This window comes from Lactuca sativa, chromosome 9 (genome assembly GCF_002870075.4).
Source record: "Lactuca sativa cultivar Salinas chromosome 9, Lsat_Salinas_v11, whole genome shotgun sequence".
In the NCBI taxonomy this organism is placed as follows: Eukaryota; Viridiplantae; Streptophyta; class Magnoliopsida; order Asterales; family Asteraceae; genus Lactuca; species Lactuca sativa.
The window spans coordinates 19,598,786-19,616,924 of NC_056631.2; positions in this window are offsets into that span (position 1 = coordinate 19,598,786).

Genomic DNA, 18,139 nt, shown 5'->3' on the forward strand with positions numbered 1-18,139 from the left:
AAAGAATGAGGAAAAAGTAACCTAAACTGGAAAATAAGACATTATATACTATGGGTCAATGGGCCACAAAACAGTAGACGGGCACGAAAGAGTAGTCTATTGCGACGAAATAGTAGTTTTCGAAGGTTGACCGTAGTCAACCCTAACCTATCTACTATTTCGTAGGCTAGTTTTGGCTAATGTATTTTTTTTTTTTTTGCTAATTTTAGATCGGTAATTAGTATATCTGACGAGATTAGTATTTTCCCAAAAATAATAATAATAATAATAATAATAATAATAATAATAATAATAATAATAATAATAATAACGGCATGATTTTAAATTTGTACCAGTGTAATATTGAAAAATGAATCACTTCCCTTAACTACTTAACAAAGATAATGAATCACTTGTGTACTTTCCTGCACGCGCTTCACTAACTCCGGCCCTACTGGCCTTTCACCCGATGATCAGAAGTCTTGGATCTCTCCCCGGGACCCCTACTATATACACCTGACACGACCCTCTATTCTCAAAGTGCTCCAAATTGATCTCGCATTTGCAAACGTTTGGAAGTCATATCCTTTAGGGTCTGACACCATGTCACGCCCACTAGCTCACTTGCCAATGGCCGAGCTGCAACAGCTGGAACATCATATGTCCCCAAACCGGGTCACAAACTACTCCCCGAAGCTTCTCAAATTCTCCAAGACTCTCACTGATTCGAGTATGGATCATGTGCTTTCAGTAGTATGGGCCCAATACTACCTTCCACACCTATCCATACTTTCCTCAGCAATCCTCTCGAATCCTCCAAGTCACTTCCTCAACCTAATACATCAAAGTCTCATTAAACCTCACTACTAGCCAACTGAAACATATCATAGGCTTTCCCAGGTTCCCGAACTCACCCAGTCCTCAGCTACTGTGTAACGAACCAAATTTCACGCCCAAAAATTTCATTTTTAAAATCAATACTTTGGAAAACATTTGTAAATAAAACATTGTCTGATCAAGCTATTTCATAACATACATCGTGTCTGAAAACAAAATATGAAAACAACCCAATATCAGAGTACAAATCTCAGAACAAGTTCGTAAAACGGAAAACAGTGTGTGTGTGTATGATGTGCCGCTACCGTGCCAGCTCCTTCAGCTTTCGATGAAGAGGTACTTAAAACCAAAACTGAAAACTGTAAGCACGAAGCTTAGTGAGTTCCCACATCGTACCACATACAATACAACCACATAACATACATATATTGTCAGGCATATCTGGGTGCCCGACCTACCCTTTCGGTCCTCTCGACCGGATACTGGCTAGCATATCTGGGTGCTGGCCTCCCCTTCGGTCCTCTCGACCGGATGCTGACTAGCATATCCGGGTGCTGGTCTCCCCTTCGGTCCTCTCGACCGGATACTGGGGACTATTTCACCCCTACTACCACCGCATAACACATATCACATAATCTATCTAGCAAGGTTAGGCATGACTACCCATTCGGGCCTATCGACCGGAAATCTGAGGACTATCTCCCTTACTGTCACTAGCACATAGCATCATATAATACTAGCACGTGAACATATCAGGTAGTAGCAAACTTAGATGAATATCACATAGACAATCACCTAATCATACAACTCCTACTATTGGGCCGACATTGTGGCCGTAGACCCACCGCTACTGGAGGGTAACTCACCTCGAAGTAGCTGCTGATCTGCGCGGGAACTGTCTATCTGCTACTGCGGCTCCGGAAATCCTCCAGCTGTAATTCCCACAAAATAGTCCATCAAACACTGCAATGACTACTTTACCCCCGACCAAGTCAAGGTCAAATTCAACTACCAGTTGACCTGATTCGCCGAGTTGGCTTGCCAACTCGCCGAGTCCCTATCCTTCCATTTGCTCTTACACTCGTCTCTACTCGTCAAGTTAGGCGATGACTCTACAAGTTTTCCTTCTAATGGACATCGACTGAATCTTCATCCGACTCGCCGAGTTGTATGAACAACTCGTCGAGTTCATCTTCAACTGATAAACAAGTCTTGGTCTTGACTCGCCGAGTTGTATGAACAACTCGTCGAGTTCATCTTCATCCGCAAGAAGATTGCCTTGGACTCGCCGAGTCCGCTCATGCACTCGCCGAGTCCAATCTTGACCAATTTCATACAATCGATTTCAATGAGATCTAACACACCAAAACCATAGATCTGGCCTCCTAATGTTCACTTTATACATAAAGTTCCAAACTTGATGCACATGCATGGGGTTTTTAGCTCAAAAATCCATATAAAGTGCCCTACAATGTACATAGGGCTCTCATGGCCCTAAAGTTGGCATGTTTATGCCATGAGACCCCTCTTAAGGTCCAGATCTGAAAGTCAAAACTCACTCAACACTTCCAAATCCGAACTATGACTTAGAAATCCAAAGAGATCCCAAGTTAAAGATGAATAAACACATGGATGAGTCAAGACAGAGGCATTATACCTTGAAGCTGCTGAAAATGAAGTAAAATCCCTGGATCTACTGGTCCCAACTCAAGTTCCAAGCTCCTTCCTTCCTTCCAAGCTTAACAACCACACAAGAACACCAAAAACGGCCTCGACAAAGCACAAACGGCTAGGGTTTCAATGAGAAGTGTTTTGAGGAGCATAAGGGACAATATGGCCGTCATAACATTACTTAAATAGGGTGCAAACCCGCGGATTAGGGTTTTTGTCCGAACAGTACCTACTCGCCGAGTCCATCACTTAAGTCCCGCGTCTTATCCCGCTTCTACTCGGCGAGTTAGTCCTTCAACTCGCCGAGTCCAAGGCCAAAAATGCAAATATTTAAAGAGTTAATTACAAAGAATACGTACCAAGAACCAGGTGCTACATACTGAAAGATTCCTAGCAATGTCAACTAGCTACCTTACGAATATAGCCACATGCAACAAAGATCATATAATCCTTCGAGCAGTGTTGCAAAACTTGAGTACTCGGCTGATTACTCGGAATCGGCCCTCCACCAAGGTAAGTAATATGAACTTGGTAAAAAAAACTCGGATTAATTCAAACTCGGTAAAAATCGGTCAACATCTCTCTAACGCGGGCCTACTCGGTCAAACTCGGCCAACTCGGTCAAAATCGGTTAAACTCGGTCAAAGGGCCAAAATTGTAATAAAATGAGAAAAAATCAAGAATTTCAAGATTAATATGTATAATACACTTAATGATTTATTATTTAACACACACATGTGATTATTACTACATATATATCTTAAATTTTCAATAATTATTCACGAAGTGATATAATTGTGTGTATTTCAGTTTTTATGTATTGACATGTATTTGATTTTGTTATATATTTCAATCAAATTATGATTTTAACTTATGATTTTGACATATATAATTTTCCTAAAAATATTTCTACATGAATTACCGAATCTGAGTACTCTCCGAGTACTCCCAAGTACTCGCTACTCCCTAGTTGGTCGAGCAGGTACCGAGTAGTGAGTTCTACGACATTGCCTTCGAGTAAGAGACCCATCCCTAAAACGGTTGGACTCAGACAAGAGTTGCGCAATAGGGTCAAGTCCATCACTATGAGATTGTCTGGCCCGTGTCCCATGTAACTTAACCTATTCACTTAGTAACTAACTCACATCACTAAGAGTCCCACAAAGCACGAAGCAAGCAACATTCAGACAATGGAAAATCTAACCATCATACTCCAATCAAACCATTATATCCTCTAATCAAGAATCTGTACATGCAATTCAAAGGCTCATACAATCAGGCATAACCTAAACAGGTTATCCTATCACTTACCGATCAGTACTAGCATGCAAGTCTACAAGCACATACAATAGGCATATAAGGCATCCTTCCTAGATCCTTAGCCCTAATCTAACATCCATATCTCATAATCATATCGGATCATAACATAACATGTATGGGTATATTGGGAAAAACTTACTTGAGCTCGACTGATTGCACGCATCACACACCTTGTTCTTTTCAAAGTTCTTTTCTCTTTCAAATTCTTTTCAAACTTCTTTTTATAAAATGATTTTACTTTTGAAAATTTTCATACCAAGTCCTTAGTTTGAGTTCAGACGCACCCGAGAGTGTGCCCGAATCCCTCAAACCAAGGGTCTAATACCAACTTGTAACATCCTAAAATTTAAGACCAAAAATTTCGTTTTTAATTAAGTTATATAAAACCAACAATATAAAAACATTCATAATAACATCACATGTCAAGACCAAAGTGTCAGTAATCAAAACATGTTATCATATAATAATATCAGAGTGTAATCCCAAATATCTCATTTGCGGAAAATCATAGTGTGATGCGCTGTGATCGTCGACTCCTTTCCTTTGAAAACAAAGTACCTGAAACCAAAAATGAGAATCGTAAGCACAAAGCTTAGTGAGTTCCCCTATCATACCACATACCATACAGTAACATACATAGCCAATCATATCTAGGTGCCGACCTCCCCTTCTGTCTATTTCAACCGGATAACTATCTAGCATATATGGGGTGCTGGCCTCCCCTTCTGTCTCTTTCAAATGGATAACTGCCTAGCATAATGGGTGTTGGCCTCCCATTCGGTCTCTTTCAACCGGATAACTACCTAGCATATTTGGGTGTTGGTCTCCCCTTCGGTCTGTTTCAACCGGATAATGGGGACTATTTCACCCCTACCACTACCATATAATAACATAACATAGCATATATAAATATACTGACAGACATACTTGGGTACCCGACCTACCCTTTTGGTATCTTTCAACCGGTATCCGGGAGCTGACCTCCCATTCGATATCTTTCAAACGGTAACCGAGGACTATTTCACCCCTACCACTACCACATAATAACGTAACATAACGTACTGCTACGCATGCATGAGTTCTAACGACCCCTTCGGTATCTTTCAACCAGTATCCGGGGACTATTTCGCCCCTACTACTAATAACATGTATCACAAACCATCCTAGCACACAAAAAATATAACAGATAATGACATACCGGATAATTATCACAAAGACAATCATCTAACAAAAACTCCTACTAGTGAACCACATTGTGGCCTTAGACCCACTTTTACTGAAAGGTAATTCACCTCCCATTGTTGAAGTCCCGCAGACACAACCCCAACTGCTGGATGACAGATTCCCGAACTATTAATATCAAAACATCACCCAATTAATATTTGGGTCCCAACACATAACCATAATTTCTTGGAGTAATAGGCTATATTACCCTATCTTGGCTTGATTCAAGCCCAAGGCCCAATCTAAAGGCCCAAAAGTCAAATTAGGAATCAAAACCCAACATATTGCCCAATTTTCCAAATTGGCCCAAACCTTTACGTGGTCTTATTAAAAGGACCAACCATTTAGCTGTAACGCCTGTGTTTCCGGGCTTGCCATTTTTAGCAATATAATAGTCTATGTTAACCTTTGTAACCCGTTTTGAAATAATAAGAGTGTATTAATTGAGTATTATGTGTTTTGTGCTTAATTGCTTAATTATGTGGTTTGATTAATTAAGAATAAAAATAAGCGTCAAAATTTAAGTGTAAAATAAACTTAATATCTTTGGATAATGTCGTAGTAGTTGAAACGAGGTTTCCGAATATATATAGAACGCCCAAATCTGACTTCGTATGAAGAAGTTATGATTTATCGAAGTTTCGGCTTAGCGGTATGCAGCCTGAAATACTCGATTTGAGATCGAGCGGTTTTTAGCCGAAGCAATCTAAACGAGGATCGAAGGTCTCGTTGTTGGTCTCGAAGCGATAAAAATTTAGGCGAGAACGGACGTCAAACGAAGAAGTTATGAATTTATAACGAAAGTTTCTGTCCCGACCTATTAATAATTAATAATAAAAATAAATTTAAAATTAGCCGACGGAGTCTAAACGAAAGTTGTAGAGTGTAGTCTCACCTACGCGTGGATATAAAGAACGTCGAAAATGGAGTTCGTATGAAGAAGATATTAATTTCCGAAGTTTATTAAATATTTTGTATTTAATTTTAAATGGAAAATCCGGTATTATCCGAAGAGGAGTCATCGGACTCATCCGAATTACGCCCCGCGTACACCGAGGATGTCAACACTCGCACTCGAGGACTTCGGATACGTAAGCAGTGACGATTTCGGACCTGTACGCCCCGCGTACTCCGAGGCTCCAGCCTCCTATAAATAGGATGCGAGGGCAGCCAGCTCCTTTGCTATTTTTCTCTCTTCTCTCTCCCGTTTTGCATTGTTTTGCGTGCTAGAAATACCCCGAAGCCCCGGTATTATTCTCGAGCCCCGAAGCAAGTCCCGAGATCCCGAAGATCCCGAGAAGTGCGTTTCCCGATCCGAAGCTCTGCCCGCGAGAAGTTCGATTTTTGTAGAGATCTTCCAGATCTGTTGAGGATTACTACTTCTGCAAGTCGTAGTGTTGTCCGATCATCTTCTGATCAAGTGAGTGTATACTACCTTTCATAAACACGATAATAATACAAGCATGGTTCGAGTGTATTAAGTATATTGTTGTTTATATGTGTGAGTGTGTAGTTACTTTCTTCTAACGCATGATTATGAAGTATTTTATACGAAATACGTGTTATGTGTATAATTTTGTTGTTATGTGTGTGAATGTATATTCACTCTCTTCTGTCTCATAGATCTGAATTGCTTTCTATGAAATACGTGTTACGTGGATGTGTCTCATCTGTTATGTGGAATATGTATTGAATGAAAATGATATACAGGTTTTAAACTATGTATAAAAATATATATTTTTATCTACTAATATGTTGGGTAGAACATGGGTAGATAGTTGGTGTGTAATAAACATATGAGAGGCCTCGATGTTGTTGTTGTTGATCTAGTTATTCAGCGGAGTATGGATAACGACCACGGACTCTTTCTAGACAGTCCAGTGGAACGCTAGCAGGTTCATAACCTGTAGGTGTTGTGAACGATGTGTTCACCAGTGTACTTTATCCCCCTCATGGTTGCCTTTAGGATATCTATTATTGAGGAAACCCCTTAGCAGTGATGTCCGTCCCGATGAAAATCCTATATTAGGTCCCTTGAGATAGATGTTGTTTTAGGGACGTAAAGTGAGGATAACGGGAATGGGTAATCGGGATAGTGATTGGTTGGTGAAATTAAATATAATTTGTTTATTGTGGGTTGAAAACCCTATATGCTCACCAGGCTCCCAAGCCTGACCCACTTAGTTTTATTTGTATTACAGGTAGTGGCGCGAGGGCATAAGATGGTTGAATCATCAAGTTGTTTTGTTTATAAGTCTGTATATGTATATATTTGTTGAATGACTTGTAATGTTATCGTTTATGCTTTATGGTCTGTATCGGAACATGACATCCCGAGTTTTGATTATATAATGAAAATGCATCTCTTGATGAAATGCTTTGATAAATATTATTTTATCATGTTTTGTTTTGGGAACAAATTCCGCAACTCTTTTAAATCAAAAGGATTTACTCTGAAATTATTTTAAAAAGCATAAATGAAATCGGTCTTTTCTGGCCGAGATTTTGGGGATGTCACATTAGCCAATCCAAACATTTGACATTTATATTGGCCCAATATCTCATAATCATAAAGGCCCAAACTATGGTCCATTTATGGCTCAATTTTCCAAATTGGTCCCAAACCCTCATACGGGCCTTACCCTAAAGCTCAACAACATATTATAGTCCATATGATTTGTGACAACCCGAAAAACTTCTCGCGTGCACTCTTCAATTCTTCCCAATATTAGACTTATTTTACTATATGGCAGTACCCTTTAGAGTCTAATAAAGCGTTCTAAATATGATATAATTAAGGTATGAGTGTTAAAAAGGGTTAACTCAAAGTGTAGGGATCAAAACCGGGCCAAACACTCCAATACATGGAGTGTGCGGCCACACACTCTTGTTTGCGGCCTCACACCCTCCCAACCGCACACTCCCCACATATATACCACCCTTGAATCATTTTTACACACTTCCTTCATTTCTTCAAACATAGAACACGAAAATCCTCTCAAGTATCGTCCATTCTCCTTGAAGATCTTCATAAAAGGTACCAAGAACACCAAGAACACCAAGATCTTCATCTGGCAGCACACATGGCAGCACACACCACCTGGCAGCACACATGGCCGCACACAGGGCCGTACACATGTGTTGGCAGCACACTAGGCCGCACACCTGGCCGCACACACACATATAGTGTGTATTTTGGCCATACACTCTCTTGTGTAGCCTTATAAACCCTTATACAATCATATGTGATTATAACACTTCATTATAAGTGTTTACTAGTCCCTAAGGTGGTCCCAAAATCATCAATTAGTTGTTCATAACACTAATTAAATCCATATATATGCCAATATATGCTAAATAGGATTCGCGCGTGTACTCAAGTCACCACTTGACACCTAGCACCAAATCCAACATTGTCATCAGAACCACTCACTTCAGGTGAGTTCATACCCCTTTAATTAACCTTTGAAATTCTTTTAAATATTTTAAATACTTTATGGGGGGATACAAGTTAAATACTTATAGTTATTGCATCAATCACATGTGATTAATAACTAGAAAACCAATGATTTATCACTATTCAAACTGTTTATCAAACTGTTTTACTTCAAAACATTTTACCAACTCTTTTACTTATCAAATGCTTTTATTAAAACTTTGTTTTACTTCTTATAAATTGCATGCCCATATATGTATAGATATATAAGCAATGTTTAAAAGGCTTAGGAAGGCCATCCGCCCTATTTCTTTTTTCTCGATTTGGATGTGGTCTGGTGGGATTTCGGGTAACCATCCGAAGGTCGTTTCAATATTAATTATATATCAAATATACATATATAGACATAAAAGTACTTCCAAAATCATACGTACTAGACACATCATTAGTAAGTTACCATCGGGGTAACGCAGGATCATACCACTACAACTTCTAGATCAATGAGTTAGTTCATTCATGAGTCTATACATTACATTACTACTAGAACATATGCAACTATACTAGGAAGAGAACATATACAACTATACTAGGAAGACAACATATACAACTATACTAGAGAGAGAATATATACAACTATAGTAGGATGAGAACATATACAACTATACTAGGATGGGAACATATACAACTATACTAGGATGAGAACATATACAACTATACTAGAACGAGAAACATTACATTACATATACAAGAATACGTTAACAATTGTGATCCACTGGATCGGAGCATGCCTTAAATGTCATGTCCCGAGTTGTAGCCAGAGTTCTCTTGGAGGGAGAGCGTGAGTTTGCGTATAGATCTATACTGGATTGACTATCCTACACCTTGCTGCTAGCTACAGCCGGACCTGCAGGTCTGCGGGTGCCAAACGTCATTCCGTTATTACGACCATTCGTGTGTCGTTGTTACCAGTCGATAGTATGGTGCAATTTATCACATTATACCTTAATATAAATCTGGTTTAAGGTAGTTAGTATAGCAGTAGTTCCTATATTACAAAACTACAGTACTACAATGATTTACCCATTACATATTTTTAGTGATAACCTCACTTAAACATTAATGTACAAACTATATTTGTTAAATGATAGTTACACTTGGGAAATTACACACTTTTACAACAAACGAGCATACAAAACAGTTAAGCCTTGGTAGAAGGCTACTTTAATAGAAAATATAGGTTTTTCTGAGAGATTTACACTTTTACAAACACTTACATACATTTTACAAACTTATACTTGAGACACGTTCAAACGTTTTAATAACAAACATCGACACTAAAATACTTATGAACTCACCGGCTTAATGCTGATAAACTCTTTCAAAATAACTTGTATTCTCAGGTCATCAGTAGACAGGTACCGATGCCAGCTTTTGAGAAGATGGAGCGTATTCAAGACTCATCATATTATTTTGATTTACATTATATTTTTGGTGTCTAAAACTGTACAGAACACGCTTGTATTAAAATTATATATTTAATGTGATAGTTTGTTTTGTTTACTTCTTTTTATAGTTTATTTTAGCATATTTCATTCATAATTTAGATAATTTCCATGCATATTTTCCCTTTTGTTATTTTATGACTATTTCGGGTACTTTCGCATCTTGTGAGCATAATTGTAGGTTTTCGGGTCTAGCGGAGCGGGAGTGTTCGGGACGTATGGGAAGCGATGAGATTTCGTAGACAAAAATGATGTTAGGCTTGGTGATTGTGGAGATGATGCATGGAGCGAGCTTGATGGTTATTTGAAGGCTTGGAGAGAAATAAACTTTAAATTTGCAAAATGCGGGAGTTCATTCGAGCGTGCGTAGATTATTAACCGGGTGAGTTTGGAGGATTTGGAGAGGCCAAGTTGGGCTTAAAATGAATAAAAACTTGAAGAAAATGGGCTAGGAGGTGATTGGATTCGATCTGGGCTAGTGGGACATGCTTTGGAGGCCCAAAATCTCAAAGAAGCCCATGTCAGGCACCACCCGCGCAACCCACCCGCGCAGCAGCACGCGGGTCGCGCAAGGCTCTGCAGGGGTAATTTCGGAAATCCATTTGGAAGGCTATTTGAGGAAGGTTGGTGCCCATCTTTTGGAGACTCTTGGACATCCGATTTTTGGAGATTCTCTCTGGAGTTTTGAAGACTTTGAAAGGCTAAGAACACTTGAAGAACATCATATTTTTACCTCTTGATTCTTGCTTAATGTTTGGTACAAATTTCTCTAACTTTGTTTCTTTGAGTTTAGCCATGCTTGGCTAAACTAATCTTGGTTGACTTTTGGTTAATCCTTTGAACTTTTGTTGAATGTTGAAGAATCCATGAACATGTTCTTAAATCTTTATGGGAATGTTTTGTGTTTTAACATCTTATCACTACTTGTATGTTTTAGTTCATGAGTTTAAATGTGTTTGTGGTGATTAGTTAGCTAATTTCTTGATTAAGTAAAGGATCCTCAAATTAGCAAGCAACAAATGATTTTTGTGTTGTTTTTGCTTCACACAATCATAAAAACATTTCCTCCAACATGGTGGTGAAAGCATTTGACCCCTCTTGGATTTGGTGACTTTTTGGTTCTTAATGCTAGTTGACTTTCACTAATTACATGCTATTTGGAATTAGTGACTTGGACTAAGGAAATTGTTATGAGCTTCTCTAGCCATTTCAACAATTAAGAAAAGTCTAGGTAATCTCAAGCTCCTTGGATTACTATAGCCAAATTAAGGATTTAAATCAAAGTATTGGACCATTGGATTCTAATGATATGTTCATCAAAAGTCAAAGTGAGGAAACATTAAGTCAACCATCTCTCCCTTATTGATTTTACATCAAACTCTTATTTTTGTTGCATTTGTCTATTTAAATCATAGTTAATTATAGTTTGTTTCAAGTATTTCAAAACACCAAACCCCCCCCCCCCCCCCATTTTATTTTTATTGTCATTTTACAAGTATTTTTACAAAGAGATTTTTCATAGAGTTATAAATTGAACCAATCTCCGTGGATTCGATCCCTTTACCACTATACACTATTTTAGTGTGTAATATTTAGGGTTATTATTTGTGTTGGCCTCGACAACCACCATAATGCAATGGATGATGTTGTTTGCTTATTTACATTTACTGTGTTGTGATACTATACATGACGTCCTCCGCCCCAGAACGTTTCCGCCGTTCTTGGTTTTGGGGTGTGACAAATTGGTATCAGAGCATTGTTTATAGTGAATCAAGTATATCAACCCATAAAAGATATACTAAACTATAAACCCATTAGGGATTAACGCACTCTGACCAAGAGTCTATACTTTAAATATTAAAATATTTAATTAAGTATACTAGTCTGCATTCATACTAACATCAGTGTCACAATGACAAGAACAAAAGTATTACGATTGTTAAGTATCACAAGCGAGCTCGGGGATGTATGGTCAGTCCTGGGAATGGCATAGCCTGATCAACTATGTTGGTCTGAGGAGTGAGTACAATATGCCCTAGAATGGTTGTGATGTGTTAACAAGTCTAAAAACTTACCAACAATACCACAAGAAGATCAGTAGAACTTAAACTTAAAATACTATAGGTGTATTTTGTACTACTAGCTACATATATACGATATTCTTATATCCCTTTTTCTCGCGTAGATATCATGGCTGGATTCCATCACGGGGACCCGTACTTTCCAAATGAAGGCAATGCCGGGTGGATCGAAGAAGAGCCCAAAGATGAGCATCCAATCCCTTTGGATGATCACCTCGCAGAAGGCTTTTCTGATGGATCCGACTCCGAGCCGGAAGTCAACAACCTACCGCTAGTAGGTCAAGCCCCAAACAACGACCCCCGACCAACATTTCCAGGTCCCACTCCTATGTGGGTAAACAACTTAAATCGTTGGAGCGACGAGCAGGGTCAACCCTTACCTTACTTTGGGGACCGAACCTTTTACAACGTTAACGAAGGTGGTTCTGCGGATAGAGCTCTGCCTGTCATGGTGCGTAGAATTGCTCGAAATGTCGAACAAGGTCGAGCAGCCATCGACCGAGTCATGGAAGTTGATGCCAACTCAGGCGTTAATGCTGTCCGTATTCGACATCTAGAAGAAGCACTCGAAGGGACGAGGAGAACCAATGACGCACTGCGACAACAATTAACCACCGAAATCGCAGAACTTCGAGTTCGCCAAAGAGCTCACGAACGACACCTTCAAGAAGTGGTTCGCCAATTGGCAGATATGAGGATTCGCCCTAGAAATTCTTGTCACCGTTAGATGATGTCTAGTACATCTCTGTCTTTTGGTTAAGGAATAGCCTTTAACATCTGTGCTCTATGTAGCACTTGTCTGTAAAATATTCCTAACTTTCAGTACTCTGTTTAGGAATCTAGGAACTGTCAAACTTTTCGGTATGGTATGATGTAAGACCTACTGATAGGTCGATTTTCCCTGAACTTATTACATCAGTAATACCAGTATTATTGACATCTATCGAATCTGTGGGAAAAATCTGTACATTTGTCTTTCCTACTAATATTCTTTGTTGAGATCTCAAACACTCGTTCAACTGTTTTGGCTATGGTTAGTTAGTCCATGTGTCACTCTCACGTTGCTTACAAATTGATTCTTACCATTTTTCTTATCTTTATAAACTTATAGTTGAAAGATGCCTCCTCGCAAGTCTCCCCGGAATAACCCTACACCTCCACCACCTCCTCCGCCTCCGGTCATCGATATTGCATCCCTGAATGCTGTCGTAGCTGCAGCAGTGGCAACTGCCATGGCTCAATATCACTCATCTGATGCCAACAGAGGTAGGACCCCTGTTGAATCAATCCCGGTTGAAACCCCTGTGCGCTCGAGAGAGTGCTCCTACAAGGATTTCACCAAATGCAAGCCGAAGCCTTTCTATGGCACCGACGGAGTCATTGCCCTCTCGCAATGGTTCGAGAAGACTGAATCGGTCTTCGAAATCTGTTCATGCCCTGCTGCGAGCAAAGTCAAATATGCCGCATGCACCTTTGAGGGGAAGCCCCTGACGTGGTGGAACAGCCACGTTAAAGCTCTAACCCTCGTCATAGCCAACGACATGGGCTGGGAAACGATGAAAGACCTCATGATGGAGGAATATTGCCCGAGGGGCGAAGTCCAGAAATTGGAACAGGAACTTTGGAACCTGACTATGAAGGGCACCAACGTAATCGCTTATACTGCCCGATTCAGCGAACTGGTGGCTCTCTACCCCAATATGGTTCCCACTAAAGGGAAAAAGATCGAGAAGTACATATGGGGGCTAGTGCCTCCGTATCAGGGGAATGTCCTAGCATCAAACCCCGCTACCTTCGACAGTGCCAAGCGACTGGCACATCGACTCATTGACCATGGAGTCAAAACCCCTGCAACAACAACCACCCTAGCCATCCCGGAACCCTCCAAACCCGCTGACACCAAGCGGAAGTTTTGGGACGAAAAGAAGAAGCAGCAAGCTGCCAAAAAGCAGCAAATTGTAGCAGTGCATGCCGCGGTAACCCCTACTGCTGCTACTGCTTCGGGGAAACAGTATGCTGGAAGTTTGCCTAAGTGCAACAAATGCAACTTCCACCACAACGACCCCTGCCGTGAAATACAGTGCTCTAACTGCAACAGGAAAGGACACACCGTCCGTTTCTGTAAGTTCCCGGCACAACCAATCACCCAAGTCCCCGGCTCAGGCGCGAGCCCAACCTGCTATGGATGTGGTGAAGCAGGCCACTTTAAGAGGGACTGCCCCAAAGCGAAGAATGCTGGAGGAGCAGGGAGGGTACTAGCTACAGGCCACGGGGAAGCAGTTGCGGACCCGACAATGGTGACTGGTACGTTCCTCCTCGATAACTCCTATGCATGCATTTTGTTCGATAGTGGAGCGGAGCGAAGCTTCGTAAACCATAAATTTGCTCGCATGCTTAAACAACAACCACACACACTTAAGGAACAATTCACAGTAGAAATGGCTAATGGGAAAACTGAAAGTACGAACAACATATACTTAGGTTGTACCCTAACTCTAGATAACCATTCATTCCCAATCGACCTCATGCCGGTCTCAATAAAAAGCTTCGACATTATCATTGGCATGGATTGGTTAAGCTTTCATCGCGCCGACATCATGTGCTACGAGAAAGCAGTCCGTCTAAACCTCCCATCTAACGAAACTCTCATCGTCTACGGTGACAAACCAGGTACGAATCTTCGTATAATATCAAGTATTCAGGCACAGAAGTATCTACGTAAAGAATACCACGCATTCCTTGCTCACGTCGTCGATACGAGCCTCGAAACGAAAGAACTAAAGAACATCCCAGTAATGAGCGACTTCCCCGACATTTTCCTAGAAGAACTACCCGGGTTACCTCCGCAACGACAGGTCGAGTTCAGAATCAACTTAGTCCCAGGAGCTACCCCAGTAGCTAAGTCGCCCTACCGTTTAGCACTAACAGAGATGCAGGAACTCTCTGGTCAACTTAACGAACTGCTCAGCAAGGGCTTTATAAGACCAAGTTTCTCACCTTGGGGAGCACCGGTCTTGTTCGTTAAAAAGAAAGACGGAACATTTCGTATGTGTATCGACTACAGAGAACTCAACAAACTGACGGTCAAGAATCGTTACCCTCTGCCTCGCATAGACGATCCATTTGACCAACTGCAAGGAGCGAACTACTTTTCCAAGATTGATCTGAGATCCGGATATCACCAGTTACGAGTACTAGAGGAGGATGTGCCGAAGACAGCCTTCCGAACTCGTTACGGACATTACGAGTTCGTGGTGATGCCATTCGGATTGACCAATGCGTCCGCAGTCTTCATGGATCTGATGAATAGAGTATGCCGACCTTACTTGGATCAGTTCGTCATCGTTTTCATTGACGACATCCTGATCTACTCCCGAAGTAAGGAAGAGCATGGCAATCACCTGCGACAAGTTCTAGAGACATTACGAAAGGAGAAACTTTATGCGAAGTTCTCGAAATGTGAATTTTGGATCCGAAGAGTCGAATTCTTAGGATACGTGGTAAGTGAAGAGGGAATCCATGTGGACCCATCCAAAATTAAGGCTATTGAGAACTGGACAGCACCAAAGACGCCTACATAAATTCGTCAATTTCTAGGTCTCGTTGGCTACTACCGTAGATTTATACAGAACTTCTCCCGAATAGCGAAACCTCTTACAACCCTGACCCAGAAGGGTGTGACCTTTGACTGGGAAGAGAAACAAGAGAGAGCGTTCCAAACGCTCAAGCGAGCCTTGTGCACCACGCCAATTCTATCCCTCCCTGAGGGGATAGAAGACTTCGTAGTTTATTGCGATGCATCGAATCAAGGACTCGGGTGTGTTCTGATGCAGCGAGGTAAGGTCATCGCTTACGCCTCGAGACAGTTGAAGACACACGAGGTTAACTACACGACCCACGATCTTGAACTAGGAGCAGTAGTGTTTGCTCTGAAGATCTGGAGACATTACTTGTACGGAACGAAAAGCACTATCTTTACCGACCACAAGAGTTTACAACACATTTTCGATCAGAAGGAGCTCAACATGAGACAACGACGGTGGGTCGAGCTACTCAGTGACTACGAATAAGATATTCGTTATCATCCGGGTAAAGCCAACGTAGTAGCAGACGCCCTGAGTCAGAAAGAATATTCTGGTCGCAAAATCAAGTCATTATCAATAACCATCCATTCACACTTGTCTAAACAAATTCAGGCGGCTCAACGTGAAGCTATGAAACCTGAACATGTGGCGAGTGAATCCCTCAGAGGAATGGATAAGAACTTAGAAGCCAAGGGTGGCGGAGCCCTATATTTCATGAACCGGATCTGGACACCGAAACACGGTGGTTTACGAGACTTGGTCATGACCGAGGCGCACAACACTCGGTATTCCGTCCACCCAGGTTCAGATAAGATGTATTTGGATCTTAAAAAGCTATACTGGTGGCCTAATATGAAAGCAGAGATTGCTACCTTCGTAAGTAAATGCCTTACTTGCGCAAAGGTGAAGGTCGAGTACCAGAAGCCCTCTGGTTTATTGCAACAACCAGAGATTCCAGAATGGAAGTGGGAGCGGATCACTATGGATTTCATAACCAAGTTGTCCAAGACAACGGGTGGACTTGATACCATATGGGTCATCGTCGATAGATTGACCAAGTCTACACACTTCCTGCCTATCAAAGAAACTGACAAGATGGAGAAACTTACGAGAACATACATTAGGGAAATCGTACGACTACATGGTGTACCTATGTCCATTATCTCCGATAGAGATAGTAGGTTCACCTCAAGATTCTGGCAATCGTTGCAACATTCCCTATGAACTAGGCTAGACATGAGCACAGCCTACCATCCACATACAGACGGACAGAGTGAGAGGACCATCCAAACACTGGAAGATATGTTGAGAGCCTGTGTGATCGACTTTGGAAAGGCCTGGGATACTCATTTACCCCTTGTCGAGTTTTCCTACAACAACAGTTATCACACGAGCATCAAGGCTGCTCCATTTGAAGCTCTCTACGGCCGAAAGTGCAGATCCCCTCTGTGCTGGGCTGAGGTGGGTGATACCCAATTAGCTAAGGGTCAAGCTTCTGACAATACTCTCACAGGTCCGGAAATCATTCGGGAAACGACGGAGAAGATCGTTCAGATCCGTGAACGATTGAAAGACTCCAGAGACCGACAGAAAAGCTACGCCGATAAACGTAGAAAACCGTTGGAATTCCAGGTGGGCGACCGTGTTTTATTGAAGGTATCACCCTGGAAGGGCTTGATACGCTTCGGAAAGCGTGGAAAGCTAAATCCAAGGTACATTGGGCCCTTCGAGATTCTCGCAAGAATCGGCCCAGTGGCTTACAAACTCAATCTACTGATCGAACTTCGTAACGTACATTCTACCTTCCACGTTTCCAACTTGAAAAAGTGTCTATCCGATGAGACTCTTGTAATCCCACTCGACGAGATCGAGATCAACAAGAGCCTCAACTTCGTGGAAGAACCTGTAGAAGTCATGGACCGTGAGGTCAAAAAGACGAAGCAAAGCCGTATCCCGATTGTGAAGGTTCGCTGGAACGCTAAACGCGGACCGGAATTCACCTGGGAATGAGAGGATCAGATGAAACTGAAATATCCTCATCTTTTTACTTAGATATTTGTTATAATCTAGTAACTTAAACTCAAATTTCGGGACGAAATTCCCTTAACAGGGGGATGATGTGACAACCCGAAAAACTTCTCGCGTGCACTCTTCAATTCTTCCCAATATTAGACTTATTTTACTATATGGTAGTACCCTTTAGAGTCTAATAAAGCGTTCTAAATATGATATAACTAAGGTAGGAGTGTTAAAAAGGGTTAACTCAAAGTGTAGGGATCAAAACCGGGCCAAACACTCCAATACATGGAGTGTGCGGCCATACACTTGAGTGTGCGGCCACACACTCTTGTTTGCGGCCTCACACCCTCCCAACCGCACACTCCCCACATATATACCACCCTTGAATCATTTTTACACACTTCCTTCATTTCTTCAAACATAGAACACGAAAATCCTCTCAAGTATCATCCATTCTCCTTGAAGATCTTCATAAAAGGTACCAAG